Source organism: Tupaia chinensis, unplaced genomic scaffold (assembly GCF_000334495.1).
Source record: "Tupaia chinensis unplaced genomic scaffold, TupChi_1.0 Scaffold145082_1, whole genome shotgun sequence".
NCBI classification, from domain to species: Eukaryota; Metazoa; Chordata; class Mammalia; order Scandentia; family Tupaiidae; genus Tupaia; species Tupaia belangeri.
In genome coordinates, this window is record NW_006204943.1 from 1613176 (window position 1) to 1625981 (window position 12806).

Consider the following 12806-nt stretch of genomic DNA (forward strand, 5'->3'; position numbering starts at 1 on the left):
CCCTAAAGCCCCTGCAAGATCTTCTTAGGTCAATTTTTATTCTGATTATATTCAGTTTGTATTTCTGAACCAATTACCATGGGGATGGAAGCTGGCGTGGGTTGATGGGTTTGCTTTATGCCAGTCAGGATCTACTCCTATAGATGGTAGTGGGGTCCATCCCCAGAGACAACATGGCTGTGAACCAGGGAGAATAAAACAAAGAACCAAATTATGTGACTTCAGAGGACATCTAAAAAATTTAAGGTATCAGCACACCAATTATATCAAAGAGTGTCCCAAGCAACTGGAAATAAAATCTGAGCCATCTCATGGGAACAATAAGAGCTTCTCTTTGTTGTCGTATGTGCAAAATCACCAATTTTGTGTGTGAGTGGGTACAACCATTCTAGGACCTTAAATGTTCAGGCCTTGTTTTTTTATTTCCTTACGCCAAACTCTAACCCCAGAAGCTTGAAAAACACCCTGGGCAAGTGTGTGTATATGCCCCAAATCCAAACAGGATGAAAAAAATGGAGGAGAGGGGCCAGCAGATGACAGAGCGGTTACATCACTGGACTCCAACATGACAAACCATGGTTCTAGTTCAGGACCCAGTGGCTTGAAAATCACACTGGGCGCGTGTGCATGGGTGCCCAAGATCCCGGGAGGAGAATGGAGGAGAAGGGATTGTAGCATGACCATCCTCCCTGGGGAGTAATTTCTCACTTTCCCTTTCACTGTCTCTGTCTCTCTGTCTCTTCGACAAGCGCATGAACCCTAAGCAAAAACCTCTTAAAAAAAGAAAGGAAGGAAGGAAGGCAGGGAGAGATGGAGGAAGGAAGGAGGGAAGGACAAAGAAAAAATGGAGGAGAAGGGATTGAGATGTGATCATGTCCCATTATAGGAGTGTTTTCTCCCTTTCCTTCTCTCTCTGTCTCTCTGTCTCTTCGACAAGCGCATGAACCCTAAGCAAAAACCTCTTAAAAAAAGAAAGGAAGGAAGGAAGGCAGGGAGAGATGGAGGAAGGAAGGAGGGAAGGACAAAGAAAAAATGGAGGAGAAGGGATTGAGATGTGATCATGTCCCATTATAGGAGTGTTTTCTCCCTTTCCTTCTCTCTCTGTCTCTCTGTCTCTGGCCAGTGCTAAAATAAACACTGCTAGCAAAATATCATTGCCTTGTCTTTTAAAAATTAAAAGCCAAGGGGCCAGCAGATGGCATAATGGTTAAGGTGCTGGACTCACACATGGCTGACCAAGGTTCAAGTTCTGGACCTGGTGGCTTGAAATCCACACTGGGCACTTATGCGTGCATGTCCAAAGTCCTAGAAGGAGAATGGAGAAGGGATTGTGGCGTGGTCATTCCCTCTGGGGGGGTGATTCCTCACTTTCTCTCTCTGTGTGTCTCCAGCAAGAGCACACACCCTATAGCAACAATCTCCCCCCCGCCAAAAAAAAAGAAAAGAAAAGAAAAGAAAGAAAGAAAAACTCAAACAGTCTTAAAGAGATATGATTCAAATACCATGCATGCAACTCACCCATTCAAAATGTGGAATTTGATGGCACTTAATATATTCAGTTATGCCTCTATCACCACAATCAATCTTAGAACATTTTTCTTACCCAAAAAGGAACCCCACACTCCTTAGTCAACACCCTACTATTCTTTTTCAATTTTTTAAAAATTCATTCACTATAACACTAAAAGAGCTACCATTACTATCTTATGTAATTCCATGACTTCTACAATTTACAATTTTCTTGTAAATTCTAACTCCCAAGTCTGAAATATTAAGCCAGGTATATTGTCACAGCCTATTAAATGTATTAGTAAAATTGTTTGCCCCTTGTTTATTACCCTTTGACTGAAATGCCCAAATTAATTTGTTAAACATGTCAGTACTACATAGTCACTTCTTACTCTTCTAAATTACTATTACATACATTCTGAGGTTTTTATTACTTTGCAAAGATTTCAGTTATTTCTGGCTTCCTTCATTAGTGTCCAAGGTAAGTGAAATGCCATTTAGGATGCAATAAATTGTTCAGAGGTTTTAAAAGATATTAATGAGAGTAAAGCAAAAATAACCAAATACTCTACTGATAGTTCTGCTTTATCAGGAATTAATAAGAACTTTTATTAATGTGCTGCCTCTAACTTAATTCCTTCAGTTAAATGTAATGTACAGAAACAAGTGAAAGTCTGGAGGGAAATAAACAAAAGAAAAAATTGTAAAAGGAAATGGGTGTGGTAAAAATAGAAGTGGGTCTTATTCCATCCTGAAAATGAGAAAGCTAAGGAACAGCATGGCTGTCCTTAAGTTTAGAGGAAGGATATTAATTTGTCTACATCTCCACAGATGTCTGCATTCTCTCACTTTGCACACTCTTCCTGGGCAATCTTTTCTACTTCCAGCATTTCAGCAACTATTTCCAAATCTACATCAGAATTCTGAACTTACAGCTTCACCCTAAATATCTCTTCTACTTCTAGACCCACATGTCCCACTGGATATCTTTCTCTGGGTGTTACACGAAACTCTACATGTCTAATTGAATCCATCTTTTCCCCTTGTGATGGACAGAATGACCCCTTGAGCCTTACCTCATGGCGTTCATACCATTTTGTCACGTCCTCCTTCTGGGTTTGGGAAGGGTCTGTGACTTAGCCAACAGAATATGGCAAAGGCAATAGGATGTCACTCCTATGGTTACACTGTGTTATATAAGATCCTGTCTTGCCAGCAGACTCACTTTAGAGACCCTCTTTACTGGCTTAGTTGTGTAAGTAGCCATGTTTTGGGAGCCCATTTGGCAGCCTCTAGAAACTGCATGTAGCCTCAAGGAGCTGAAGGAAGCCTCCAGCTGATCATAAGAAAGAAGGTGAGGCCATGTGCAGTTATCCCACGTGGGAAGGCTTCCAGTTCAAGTCCAGAGACCTGAGTTTGCCAGTAACATGCTTGAGCAGGATCTGGATTGGCTGAAGGCTGGGAGTGTATTGTGGCATTGAGACCCTGTGGGGGTACTTTGTCCATGTCTCTCTGTTTCGCTCATTCATGGGAGAAATAAATAAATAAACTTAAAAAAAAGAAGAAGAAACTGAAGCCCACAGTCCTACAACCACAGAACATAAATTCTTCAAACATGACATAAGAATGCAACTTAAACAACACATTGATTCCAACCTTGTGAGACTCCAAGTAGAGGATTTAAGTAGTTTACACCTAGATCCTTCACCCACAGAAACTGTGAGATAATAAATGCATTGTTTTAAGCTGCTTAGTTTGTGTTAATTTATTACACCTTAATAGATAACTAATATATCCCAAAATACCATTCTCTTTTCTGTCTCAAGTGGTTTCATATAACCACCTTGTTGACAAAGCCATTGTGATTTTTTTTCTCTCTTCTTCACCCCCCACATTCAACCAGTCTCTTTGAATCATTGTTTTTACCTCCTAAGTAGCTTCCTAATTCAACAATTCCCAAACTATATCCCATGGGCTATAAACAGGTGTTCCACACAAAGAATTATTTTCAGTGTCAATTAAATATGTCATATATGAATTGAAATCTTTAGTTGCTTGCCTGAATTCTGTCATAGTCTTTTAACTGGTCTCTCTACCTCCATTCTTTACTGTGTTTAATTCATTCTCTCTCTTTCGTTTATTCTTTTGAGAGATTTTTTGCTACAGGGCATGTTTGCTTGCTGGAGAGACAGAAAGTGAGAACTCATCCCCCCAGGAGAGTGGCCACACTGAAATCCCTTCTCCTCCATTCTCCTCTCAGGATTTGGGACACGCATGCACACTCGCCTGGTGTGAGTTTCAAGCCTCCAGGTCCAGAACTCAATTCATGGTCAACTATGTGGAATCCAGAGACGTAACCATTACACCATCTGCTGGTCCCTTATTTTATCCTCAGAGGACTGTAAAATTTGTCTTCCCAAAGCATGTATCTGTTTCACTTCCTAAGTAAATGACTTCAGTAACTTACTGACAAAGTTCAAACCATTTCAGGACAAAATTGAAAGTTGTTATCATAACATTGATCCCATTACAGGCCACTTGTATGACTTTTCTTCTCATCAATTCTGCTCTAATCACACTACGCTGTCATTCCCCACATGTATCTTGCTTTCTCACCACTGAACACACTTGTGCAGGTTGTCCCTCCTACCTCGGGCTCCCTTTCTGCCTTTAGTCAACTGGATAGCAACTGTTCATCTTTTTTTATTTAACTCTAGCATAATTTTCTCCAGAAAACTCTCTCAGACCTCACCATCTAGACCTCCATCCAAGTTAAATGCTCCTTCTCTGTGTGCTCTCTGGACTTTTCAGTCTGAGGAAGTGGGTTGTGTTTATTTTCGCTGATAGAGAGCTCCTTGCCTTCTGGAACTTTGCTTTATTAATATGTTTCTCCTAAGGTTAGGATAGTGTCTGATTCAACCAAAGATTGAAAGCTTATGCTTCAGTTAAGTAGAAGTTGGTGGGAAGTTGCACAGAGAGAAGGCATAGACTTTTGGAGCAAGATGTGAAATAGGAAAGTAGACTTCCCTCTCTGTCCTCACCTCAGACAGAGTTACCATTTTTAAATCATGTTTTCAGAGATGCTTGCTCTTTTCAGAAATAACTGCTGGAGGGTTGAACATGGTTCTTTGAACTTGAGTCTTGGCTCAATATAGATCTCAGATCTCCGAAACATTGATAGAAATAGTAGAAAGTTGGGGGTAGAGCACGATGGCATCGCACAGCGACCATCCGTCTTTGGGTACTGGAAGATGCTGAGAATTTAATACAACTCTGATATGGATTACTTCTTTAATTTGAAAAAAAAAATTATCACTCAAGTAGAAGGTTTTGTTGTATACACAAAAGAAAATTGGAGCCATGTGAAACAGCGTAGATACTGGCACTGTGATTCTTAGTTTGGGTTTTCCCAGTATCTGACTCTAACAGAAGGATTTGGGTGTGGTTGTTTATTTAAGAGACGATACCAGGAAGACGAAATAAAGGGGTGGAGAAAGTGAAACATAGAAGGGAGAAGAGCCAGCAGAATGCCTCACTGAAGGTATTCTGTGGGTGATTAGAGTTTGTCTTTACTTGGAACCCTCAGAAGGACCATCAAAAATATGTCCCAGAACTGTCACTACAGAGCTGGAGGCAGACTATTTATTCTCTGACCTCCGACCATTGGACAAAGGTTGCAACTAGAATGTTAACTTCCCTACCTCTCCCAAATACCTTCCCTGAACTTTCCAGCTAAACCTGCTTGGGCCGAATGGCTCTTTGTAGCTTTAAAAAGAACCCTGAAGAAGAAAGGCAGAGAGATGTCACTAAGCACGTTTAAAATTGAATGTTGGTACTGTTCCTGTACTTGTCCACCACTGTTGTGTTGGACTTGGATGGGCTAAAGATGTGTAACTTAGGGCAGCCAAGTATTTGCTCCAGGTTCTAAAAGGTTGAACTGCATTTGACCCAGCTTCTCAGGTCACCAGCCTGAAAGCTAATGGAGAAAATAACTAAACAAGGGAAATAATGACTTTTTTTCTCTATGCAAAATCTCTGCAGTCCATATCCTCTTTGGAGAAATGTTTTCTGTGAGTAGATTTTGCCCTACACCTGTGAAATGTTGCTGGCTTTTGTTGAGATGATTATGTTTTCTTTTCATCAGCCATCACACATCACCCATCACACGCCATAATCCGAAGAACTACAGAAAGCATGCAAAGACATCGTCTTCATCTCACACTAAAGAAAGGTCATAAAAGGGACCAGACTGCATAGCAAATCTCACCTTGAACTAAATTGCTGCTGTCCAGCATGTGGTGCTCGCAAACATAGCAATGTACCATTGGCTTGAAAATCATGCCGGGTATGTGAGCAGGCATGCCCAAGATCCTGGGAGGAAAATAGAGGAGAAGGGATTGTGGTGTGACCACCACTCCCCACACACCACTCCCCCGGTCAAGGGGTGATTTTTCACTTTCCCACTCATTGTCTCTGTTTCTCTTTCTCTCTCTAGCGAGCACACATGCCCTAAGGCAAAAACCTCTTTTTCAAAAAAATAAAGAAATGTTAAACGAAAATTCATTTCTGCTCTTTGGATCTGGGGCACTCCCAATCTTGCTGCTTTTGGGTGAGCATCTCCTGTTCTGAGAGTGGATGCTGTGTTGTGTTGAGGAGTGTGTGTGAGATATTATGATGAGCTTGGTTGCTGAGTCCAGGATGTTTGTCTATCTGTGCTTGATTCAGAATGCTCTATCCTAAAACTCAAGTGAAGACTGTGCCTGCAAGTATGAGGGTATTCAGTGATGTCATATGCTCCAGAGAAGTCAAGGAGAATGGTGGCAAAAGAGAAAAAGCCACTGTGGTTCTGCAAGATGGGGGTCAATAGGGCTCACATGGCCATTCTAGGAAAGTATTAAAGCTAATCACCCAATTGCAGTGTCTAAAGACAGACATAAATAGAAACAGAAGATTGCTTCTATAAGAGATATAGAAAAATATTAAGAATCGTCAGTTAAAAGTTATTTTAACTATCATACCCTCATATTGCAGATAAAGAAACTGAGTCTCAGGGCCAGCAGATGGCATAATGGTAACATTACTGGACTCCCACATGGCCGATCGTGGTTCAAATCCCAGGCCCAGAAGCTTGAAACTCATGCCAAGTATGTGGGCATGCATGCCTAAAATGTCAAAGGGAGAATGAAAGAGAAGGAATTGCAGCATGGCCATTCCTCCTGGGGTTGTGGAGGGTGGTGGTGATTTCTTGCTTTCTGTCTCTCTGTCTCTCTGTGTATGTCTCTGGTGAGTGCATGCACCCTATAGTAAAAATCTCTCTACATATACTCTGGTTTCTCTTCAGATCACATAAATATTTCACTTTTTTCTAAAGATTTCCATGGAGAGGAACAATTCTGAGTCTTTACTCAATTTTTTGAGGCCTTGGCATTGCCAGGGCTAAAGAAAAAAAAAAATCGTTCTCTCTAAAAAGAAAAAAGAAAAGAAAGCTGAGTCTCAGATTGTGACCTCTCAAAATCACAAAGTTAGAAAGCTGGCAGAATCACATCATTCCTGGAGCCAGCAGGTAGGGTGGTGGTTAAAGTGCTAGACTCGTATACAGCCAACAATGGTTTGAGTCTTTGACCTGGTGGCTTGCTCTCTTACTCCTTCTCTTAGCAAATTAAAAAAAAAAATAAATAAGTAATAAATATATTTTTTAAAGAATTATATCATTCTCTCCTAGTTTGGTGGTTTTTTGTTTGTTTGTTTTTGATTGTGGGGGGTTTTTTGTTTGTTTTTGGTGTGAATTGTAGTGGATAATATTTTTTTTTAGAAAATTCAGTGATGTCATATGCTCCAGAGAAGTCAAGGAGAATGGTGGCAAAAGAGAAAAAGCCACTGTGGTTCTGCAAGATGGGGGTCAATAGGGCTCACATGGCCATTCTAGGAAAGTATTAAAGCTGGCATGAGTTTAAGCCACCGGGTCTGGGACTTGAACCACGGTCGACTACATGCGAGTCCAGCGACATAGCCATTACGCTAACTGCTGGTCCTGGGAGAATAATTATTAAACAGGCAAAATCTCTCTAGTCACAGTAGTTTATTGAAGCTATTGTCCAACTGGAGTCAACAAGATGTAAGAAAGTATTTGCTGGGCCTTCTGGGAAAAAAAAAATCACAAACATTGTCCACAGCTGTTAGCCTTCTTTCTCCCTGGATAGTGGAATATGAATGAAAGGTTTGCAGCCATCTCAGCCTTTGGGAGCACCGTTGGGAGAGGGTCTGGACCTGCTGGAGGGGTTGGAAGAAGAGAAGGGTGGTAAGGTGAGGAAGGGGTAAAACCAGAGATTTAAAATAATAATGTAGAAGACAAAAGGAGTGAGCAGAGATACAAGGACAACTAAATCCTGGAAATAACTGTTTGAGTCCATTTTTGTAGCTTTTCACTTCCTATCAGTTATTAACCACAAAATACAGTGAGCTAGAAACTGAGCATAGGTGGGGGAGAAGAATGTGAGATAACCAAATTTAGGCCTCACGAATTCAGCAAAATGCATTCATGGTGACGGCATCAGAAGTGATTGATCATAGACTCTAGGAGTTTTTCATGTGTGACTAGAAGTAGCTGATGAACTTGATAAACTGTAGAGACAATCATGAGTCGAGATCCTAAGGAACATAAGTGAAATGGCTGACACTACTGGTTGTTCCCAATATATATTTTCCTTTCCCTCCTCAGTGATAGAATCTGATTGTGGGCACACTATCACCAACAAACTACATTTTCCAGTCTCTCTTACCGCTAGATGTACTACATGGCTATACTCTGATTAATGGGTGATATTCAACTTCCAAAAAATATTTAGGAAGGAGATGTGCTTTTTTTATTCCTTTTTTTTTCCTGCCTTTTTGAATACAGACATGACGGCTAGAGCTTCAGGAACTGTCTGGGACCATGACGTGGGAGCCACTTGCTAAAGATGAGAAGCAAGATAGAAAATATCTATCCGCTTCCAAAGTGGGGGGTGGGGGACTGGCTGGGTGGGGGTTAAAGCAGTCAAGTTCAAGGATGCCCCTGAAGTGGAGCCACTGAAGCCACACTTAGCAACATCATGGAGCAGAGCAACCTCAAGTGGATCTTCCTGTGGGCCAGGGTGGCATGGGTAAGAAGGCCTGCAGCGGCAACCTGGCAGTCCGGCTATCCAAGGGGCATGAGAGTGCTCTGATCATGTCCACAGGCCCAGCCCACAACATCTCAGACACATTTGATCAGACATTCTTAAAGGTGCCTAGCAAGGTCAAAGGTTATGATGACCTCTTAGCTAGGAGATCCACCCCAGCCTGGGCATGGCAGAGCTGCCAGACAAGTTCTTCGAGGAAGAGAGTGTCCTGAGTGTGGGCAAGATGATGATGCAGGAGGTCCATGAGTGCCTTCCCGGGCATCAGCGAGGCCATCCATGAGCTATGCCAAGGTCATGAGGCTGGTGAAGGACATGAACTTCTTGGTGGTGATATTAGACACAGCACCCAGTGGCCACATGCTGAGGCTGCTCAACTTCCCCACCATTGTGGAGCAGGACCTGGATGGGCTCACACAGATCAAGAATCAGATCAGCCCCTTCATCTCACAGATGTGTAACATGCTGGGGCTGGGAGACATGATCAGGACCAGCTGGCTTCCAAGCTGGAGGAGACTCTGCCTGTCATCTGCTGCGACAGCGAACAGTTCAAGGATCCTGAGCAGACAATATCAACTGCGTCTGTATTGCCGAGTTCCTGTTCCTGAATGAGATGGAGTGGCTCATCCAGGAACTGGCCGAGTGCAAGATCATCATGCACAACAACATCATCAACCACCTGGTCTTCCCCAACCCGGAGAAGCCCTGCAAGATGTGTGAGGGCTGCCACGAGATCCAGGCTAAGTACGTGGACCAGATGGAGAATGATTTGAAGACTTGCACATCACAAAGCTGCTGCTGTTACCCCACAAGGGAGGCAGACTAGGTCAACACCTTCTCTGCCCTTCTCCTGATGCCCTATAAGACCCCAGTACCCAATAGCGCTGCTGCCAGGCCTGGTCTGCTGCCATTATAAATCCACCCCCACCTCCCCACTCTCTGGGGCAGAGTTTGCACAAATTACCCCTATAGTACGGGGCAGGGGGGGATCTTGGGGGATGGGAGGTGGGGAGGAGATTCTGTTCCCCTTGCTGGGGTTGGGGGTACTGAGGTTGCCCCCACCTCTACCCATCTTACTTCTCAATAAAATGATCTTAAAGCACACACATTCACACAAAGTATTGTGGAGGATGGATGGCAGGGGCTCAGCAAAATATCTAACAGACATAAGAATGTACGGTTCTTTGTTGAAAATGATGTATTGGGTTGTCAGAAAAGTCATGATGCATTTTTGCATAGAAAAATACATCATGACTTTTCCGACAACCTAATGTATACTAATATCTCTGATTTGATTATCACACACTGCATGTATGCTTTGAAAAACCATATCAAATGCCATAAAGATTTATGACAATTACATGTACATAACAAAAGAAAATGTAAATGTCTGTGGTCCTGGCTCTATGGAGTATTCGCCAGCCCTGACCATCTATCTCCAGATTTCATTTATGTAGGAGAGAAATATCCCACCACCACCACTTTATTTAAGCCATCATTATTTTGAGTTTACTATTACTCAAAGCAAAATCTAGTATTAACTGATGCAGCTGGCAAAGTAAAATAGAGAGTGCAGGCATGCTAACAGAAAAGGATATGGATTTTGGTCTTGGAAATGGTATGATAAATTAGTCATCTCAATGACTACATGGGAGTTCAGCGACATAGTCATTATACTAACTGCTGGTCTCTTTTTAAAAAAAATTCCTTCCCCCCCCTTTTTTTTTTCTTTTTTTGAGAGGTTATTTTTGCTGTAGGGTGCGTGTGCTCGCCAGAAAGAGAGAGACAGAGAGACAGAAAGTGAGAAATCACCCCCCACTTAAGCAGTTCTGACATACAGGTGTGCCTTTTCCTGCTTATTGAGATGACTGGTTCACTGAATGGGCAGTTGAACTAACCCAAGTCAATCAGAGTCCTCTGAAATTGTTCGAAGTAGCTCTAGAGTGTAAACTCCTATCTGACTTTATAGACACAGAACTAGAGACAGGTAAAATTGTTGCTTGCAGCAGTGTTCCCCACCAAGTGGGGAAAGCCTGAGTCTGCATAGACTTGAGATTAAATAGAGATAAGTAGAAAAGTAGAAGCAAGAGTGAAATGGCGTAAGTGGTTGGGAAGGAGCGAGGAGGGTTAAAGATAGAGAAATGAAGAGACACAGGGAGATCAAGTCTCAGATTTGATGATGTAATTTAAGCCCATGGATCCATTTGTGCATGAGCTATAAGTGTCTTAGCTTTCTACTGCTTTTATTATAAATTGCCACAAATGTCATGGCTTCAAATATTAATAATACAGTCTATTACTTTATCATTCTAGAGGCCAGAAATCCAAAATTAGTCTTTCTGACTAAAAGCAAGTTGTTGTCAGGGTCTGGTCCTTCTGGAGGTTCTGGAGGAGAATATGTCTTCTTGCTTTTTCCTGATTCTAGAGGCTACCTGCCTCTTTAAAGACAGCAGCTGTAGCATTCTCTCTCTCTCTCTCTCTCTGTCTCTCTCTCTGTCTCTCTCTCTCTCTCTCTCTGTTTCTATTTCTCTGACCCCTATTTCCAACATCACATTTCCTTCTCTGATTCTGACATTCCTATCTCCAAACCTTTGTACTTAAATTGGAACAAGGTAACACAGGATAATCTCTTCTTTTCAAGATCCTTATCTTCTGCAAAGCCCCTTTGGCCATGTAAAGTTACATATCCACAGGTTCTGGGGATTAAGAGGTGGATATCTTGGTGGTGAACATTAATCTTTCTGCCATACTAACCTCACCCTCAGACTTGAAAAAGTTATTTTCTTCTTTTCTTCTTCTTGTCACTTTTAAAAAAGAGCCCTGGCCTCATTGACCATGCAACTTCTTATATGAAATGTAACAGAAAAAGTTACTTGAATCCACTTAAATTTCCTTTTGCCTGTAAACCTCTTTACTTAGGCCAGTTTGGATCTTTGTTTTCGTTTGCTTGTTTTTAACTTGCTGGATGGTGTGCTTACATGGGAGAGACAGACAGAGAGAGAAAGAGAGAGGGAATGTGAGAAAGCTCCCTCGTAGGAGGATGGTCATACTACCATCCCTTCTCCTTCATTTCTCCCTCCTTTCAGGATTTTGGACATGGACACACATGTGCCTAGAATGTTTTTCAAGCCTCTTGATCTGGGACTTGAACCATGCAGTTGGCTATGTGAGATGCAGCTCCTTAACCACCGCACTACTGGCTGGCCCAGTCAGTTTTGTTTTATCACAAGAACTCATCCACTTACTATAATCTAGTAAAACTTCTCAGAATTCATGAAGATTGATGGACTTGGGTAAATCCACCATGTTATTATCTTTTGCATATTATTAATCCCAAGAAGTCTAGCATTTTAGAGCAAAATTATTACCAGTAGTGGTATAAAGATTATTAAGACCATTTGTTACGATGTGCTTATTCCTTCCATTCATTGCTTGCAGGAGCTAAAGCTTTATACAAATAAAAACTCTAAACAATATACAAAAGCAGCTACCTGATGACTCAGGGGAGAAAAAATAGCAGGAGAATTGTGGAGAGAAGTCAAAACTTGAAGAATGATTGGTACAGAGGTAAAGTTCCTTTTCTCCCTTTATTTCATCTGCTAGAGTTAACTGTAACTCCAGTTTTGTGTAACAGTGCATTGGCACTGTTGTAATTGTAAGCCTGGGAGAAATCCCACCCTCAGGAGCTGCAGAAAATAAGGGAAACATCAGAGGAGACACCTGGAAAGAAGGTTCCATAACTCCGTGTATGAATCAACACAAGTTCAGACTCATTCATGAGTTGTGTGTGCATGAGATTAATTGTAACCCTGGGTGAAATTCCAACTTTCTAGCCAGAAGACTGTAAAGAGGGGCCCTCAGGAGCTGCAGAAAATAAGGGAAACATCAGAGGAGACACCTGGAAAGAAGGTTCCATAACTCTGTGTATGAATCAACACAAGTTCAGACTCATTCATGAGTTGTGTGTGCATGAGATAGACACAAAGTAATAAACTCTTGGAAAACTAAACACACTTGGAACCATTTCCCAAGAAGTTAAGATAGACCTTGAGGTCTAAACCTGAGCTGATTGTTAAAACAAAAAGTAATTGGGACCAGCAGATGGTGGAGCAGCTGCATTGCTGGATTCCTACATGGCCA

At 41.8% G+C, this 12806-nt stretch overlaps 1 non-coding gene and 1 pseudogene across 1 annotated transcript; both read left to right on the top strand.

Annotated features, from left to right (window-relative positions):
• Positions 1-9582, top strand: part of LOC102471989 (ATPase ASNA1 pseudogene) — a 14209-nt pseudogene extending 4627 nt beyond the window's left edge.
• Positions 6831-6947, top strand: LOC114005967 (U5 spliceosomal RNA). The gene has a single exon (XR_003547750.1). It is a non-coding gene; the product is annotated as a U5 spliceosomal RNA (small nuclear RNA).
• Positions 9583-12806: the final 3224 nt, after the last annotated feature.